This window comes from Macrotis lagotis, chromosome X (assembly GCF_037893015.1).
Source record: "Macrotis lagotis isolate mMagLag1 chromosome X, bilby.v1.9.chrom.fasta, whole genome shotgun sequence".
Lineage (NCBI taxonomy): Eukaryota > Metazoa > Chordata > Mammalia > Peramelemorphia > Peramelidae > Macrotis > Macrotis lagotis.
This window is the reverse complement of record NC_133666.1, coordinates 104470604-104475767: the sequence shown is the minus strand read 5'-3', so window position 1 is coordinate 104475767 and position 5164 is coordinate 104470604. Positions and strand designations below refer to the sequence as shown.

At 41.3% G+C, this 5164-nt stretch overlaps 1 pseudogene; it reads right to left on the bottom strand.

The window, feature by feature from the left end:
- Positions 1–1432: 1432 nt before the first annotated feature.
- Positions 1433–4584, bottom strand: LOC141498420 (serine/threonine-protein kinase MARK1 pseudogene; annotated as a pseudogene).
- Between the last annotated feature and the right edge of the window lie 580 nt (positions 4585–5164).

Genomic DNA, 5164 nt, shown 5'->3' with positions numbered 1-5164 from the left:
CTGTGCTGTAACAACTATGTAGTAGTTTTCAGAGTTGGAGTCTGCCATTTGCCCTGGCTTTCTTAAGGCTGGTGGTGAGTTTTGGTGTTGATATTTGCTTGCCCCACTACATTGAGATTCAGAATCTCCCACTGGTTTGCTGGTGGCTTGCTAGGATACTTCTTGTCCTGGATTGTGCTCTCCTACTCTCCTTTATTGGAGTGGAATGAACCTTTCCATAGTTCCTCTGAATTTTCTGGTCTAAATACAATCTATACACTATTTCCAAATATCTTCAGTCATTCCTAGTCTTTCTTTTGAGGTTTTACAACTCTTGAACTCTCAAGAACTGCCTTTTTGACATTTTCAAATTGATTATACTGTAAGCATCACAAGCTCAATATGTCTATATCTTTCTTCCTAAAAATCCCCCTATTATTAAACTTATTATTTTTTAAAAAAATTATTTTTCAATCAACAAATATCTGCACTCCTAAATCCCCTTTCCCAATTGAGAATAAAAGAAAAACAAAACCTGTTTTACATACACACACTCACACAAACACACATTCAAGGAAAAGAACTTCATGCTTTGCCTATGTCCAAAACATATTTGAATTAATTTGCATTCTGCATACTTCACTTCTCTATCAGGAGGTAGGTAGTACATTTCATTATTTCTTCTCTGAAATTGCAGTTAGTCATTATACTAATAAAAATGTATAAGATTTTCAAAGTCGATTGTCTTATAATCTTTTTGAAATGCTATAAATTGTTTTCTTGCTTCTTTTCACTCCACTGTTCATCAGTTCATGTAGGACATTCCATCTTTTTCTGAAGTCATCTCACTCATCATTTCTTATAGCACAGTAGTAATTTGTCATGTGCATAAGTGTGATGGAATACAATTGTGCTATAAGTAATGTTGAAGGAAATGATTTCAGAGTAACTAGTGTGTACGTGTCTGTATGTATTTATGAATACATATTTTAACTTGGTTATTGATTCCCCAAATTATAGTGTTCATCCATTCTCCAATTCCTACACATTTTAATTCTTCATCACTTCAAAAAAGTTAGAGTTCTGTTCGTTATTTTTTTTTTGCTTAGGATTAATTGCTCATTTAATCTACCTTCCACTAATTTTCCTTTTCCCCTCTTCTTTTTCTCCTATTTCCCAGTTGAGTGGAATGTATTTCCATACTCAACTCTGTGTGTGTGTATGTGTGTGTGTGTGTGTGTGTGTGTTTCTTCTCTGTTTGACTAATTCAGATGAGAGTGAGTTTAAAGTATCAATTGTTCTACCTTATAATGCTCCAATATGAGTCTGATATGATTCTTGTGCCCTTATTTGGCTTGAGGTCTTGTACTTGATTTATAGGTTCTTTTTTTAAGCAATTATCTTTTTTTTTATTATACAATTCTCTGAACATAAAATGAACAGAATACTCAATTTATTTACCTGTACATGTGAACATAACATTTTAGCTACAGTTATTTAATATAATTCATACTGAATTTAATTTTATAGTTCATAACTATGTATAACCTCATTGCAATAAGGGCAATGCTACAGGGGGAGTTTCACAGGCCAGTCACCTTAGGCATTATCAGTACATTCACAAATCATAGATCATGAATACATCTTCCCTAATCCTGTAAATTTAGTTTTCTTTATAGTTTAAGATCATTTGCAATTTTGGATGCAATGTTCTTAAATGCAATAGAAGTTCCAGATATTCTTTTGAAGCGAACCCCATTAAGTGACAAGTGAGGCCACTTGCAGACTTCCATCTCCCACTGAACAAGACTATCTTGTCTGAAATCTCTGTGTACACAGAAAACTAAAAGCTTCTCTTTTTGTTCATAATCACAATTATTTGCATCTAACACTTTTCAGATCTCTCTCATCATATCAATGGGGTCCAAAGAACTAGTGGTCTTCATACTCCAAGTGAACTGCAAAGAATGTGGCTTAGAATCATTACTATCCTCTTTTTCTCTTTCCTTTGGTTCCCCAGAAGTATTTCTGCGAACAAACTTGGAAGTTATTTTGCTTATTAAACCAGTTGATGTCCCCCTTCTGGCATGTGGAAATGTCCCAGTTTCATGTGATGGTAAGGCAGGTGGTCCATTATAAGTAGCATTCTGTCATTTTCGAAGCTGTTCTCCATGAAAAGTACTTCGACTTGCACTCTCACAAGGAAAACGGGTGCGGTCTGTTGTAGCACTAATACTCTGAGCAGATGGGGAAGCAGCAGGAACTCTCTGAGTTGTACCAGGTCAACAGTCAGGTCCTTCGTTGATGGTTGGCAACGGGACTTTTATAGGGTGGCCAGAGGCAGACACAGACTTCTGGTGTCTAGGGCATATCGACGCTGCAGCAGAAGTGATGTCGCAGCCCGCAGAAGGGGTGCTACTTGCAGTCATTTCTTTCAGACTGCTGTCTGTATTGCAAAATAACGATCTGTTGTCCTTTCACAAACATATGTGTTTCTTCTTGTCATACCACTTCCAGGAAAGACATTATTACTTGGCGTAGAAGATTTTTTTCTTTCGGGTCCTACAAGAGGACTTGCTGTCATCTCTGCTTTGGATCCAACTACAGTACTGCCAAGTTTATGAGAGACATCTTTGTCCCATTCCTCTTTTTGCTCACTTTCCGCACTGTTTTCCTGAGCCCTTTTGGTGTATGACACTGTGGCAGGAATTGATGGACCAACATGGTCACTGAAACGCCTCTATTTCTGATTTGATGATTTATTCCACTGGACCTTCAGATGAGCAGGAGATTGCATAGAACTGTTGTTTAGGTTACTGCTGGGGCGAGATCGTTGACACAAATTACCACTGGACAAAGCTTCACTTCCTTCAAATTCAGGTGGTTTTCTGCCCAGAAGTAGATAAGTAGCCATGACTTCATCATATTTCTGATTTCCTAAGGATACTTTTATTTCATCTCTTGAAAAACCCATTGTTAACCATGATGTCTATTCCTTTTGTGTCATTGAAATCTGGTTCTGGCTCAGTATATGCCTTTAGTTCTTCTTCTTCATGACCAACATTTATCCATTGATCTTTCATTATTTGTTCCAAGCTGCCTCTTTGTATAGGATTCAGTACTAGTAATTTTTTCAGAAGATTTTCGCATTCGGTCGACACATAGAATGGAATATGATACTTTCCTCTAAAGGCTCGCTCCAGCAGTTCCTTTAGATTTTGACCATTAAATGGCAAAGATCCACTGACTTATGTATACAAAATGACACCAAGAATCCATAGATCTACTTTAGGGCCATCATATTTTTTTCCTTGGAAAATTTCAGGAGCTGCTTAGGGACGACTTCTACAAAATGTGTCTAAATTTATTTCCAATTGTAAATTCATTACTCAAACCAAAGTCAGCAATTTTAATGTTCATATCACCATCAAGAAGCAGGTTTTCTGCTTTAAGATCACGGTGTACAATACACTTTTGATGACAATATTGTACTGCAGACACAATCTGTCTAAATTTTGCACGGGCCTCTTTCTCCTTCATTCTTCCATGGGCAACTAAGTAATCAAACAATTCACCCCCACTGGCATATTCCATGACTAAATACAGTGTCTTCTCTGTTTCAATAACTTCAAATAATTTTATGATATTGGGATGATTCAATATCTTCAATTATTCGTACTTCTCGAAATAACTTTTGTAGACTGGTAGGATTCAGTGGAGTTTTACGTATTATTTTTACAGCAACCTCTCTACCTGTAAGAATATGTCTTGCCAATTTCACTTTGGCATAATTTCCCATCCCTATTGTTTTAAGCAACTGATAATTTCCAAAGTGAGGCTGTCCATCTGTAGCAGATGTAAGGAAATTTCTACATCGTGGTACGTTTTGTGGGCTACTTGATTTGGTAGGCTGGATGTGTGGTTCAGTGTATCCATCAACAGATGTATGATGTTCCGTGTCCCGCTCGTTCACGGTCGGCAACGGTGTCCGGGCAGACATCTTGTGCGGGCGCGGCGGCCGCCGCGGGGTCGCTCGGGGTCTCGGAGGCCGGGCCGAGGAGGGGCGGGCCGGGCCGGAGGACGAAGGAGGACGAGGACCAGGTCGAGGAGGAGGACGAGGACTAGGAGAAGGACGAGATGCAGACGGCGGCTGGGCCGGAGGCGGGCGGGGAGCGGGGCGGCCCGCAGTGCGCGGCCCGGGCAGGATGACGAGGACGAGGAGGAGGACGATGACCAGGAGGAGGACGAGGATGAGGAGGAGGACCAGGAGGAGGACGAGGAGCCGCTTCCTGCAGCGCCGCAGAGGAGGAGGAGGAGGGGGCCGGGGCGAGATGCAGACGGGCGCCTGGGCTGGGGCGTCCGCTCCCGCTACGCTCGCCGGGTCGTGGCAGCGGGGGAAGGCAGTGCCTCGATCGCCACAGAAGGGGCGGGTCTGGACCTCGGGGGACGCTTCGAGGAGAGGCCGGGAGCAGCTCAGGGTCAGCGCGTCTGGCCGCCGCCGCCGCCACTGCGGGTCCTTCCCTCGTTCCCCGGGCAGCGCGTCCCGCGTCCTTCGCTCGTTCCCCGGGCAGCGCGTCCCGCGTCCTTCGCTCGTTCCCCGGGCAGCGCGCGTTCTCCAACTGGCATTCTGCCACCGCCGCCGGGTGGGCTGGTCGATTTATAGGTTCTTTCTGAAAGTTTTAATACTCCTAGTACAGGGGATTCCTCTTCAATTCTAACTCAATTCAGCATTACCCCTCATCATTTGGTCTAGTAAATTTTCTAGATCTATTTGAATAAAATTGCTTTTTTCTTGTTTGTTTGTTTTGGATTTTTTTTTTTTACTTAGGACACTTTCTGCTATTATGTCATCATGGTTCTTTTCCCTTTCTTAATACTATTGAAGGCACCACATCTTCTAGCCACTCAAATTTACAAGCTCTTTATTATTATTATTCTTAGCAGTCCACATACCCAGTTAAGTTCCACATCTCATCATACATTTCCGTATGAATTTTCCTTGTATACTTCACTTTTTCTTTAGTCACGCAAATATGAACTTTGTTCAGGTCCTCATCAACTATTTCCTAAAAAAATAACTTTTTAATTGAACTTCCCCTCTCAAGTTTTTCCTCATTGCTATCTATCCAATACACAGCTTACAAAGTGATTTTTTCTTAAGTGTGTGTCTCATTGTGTCAAACTC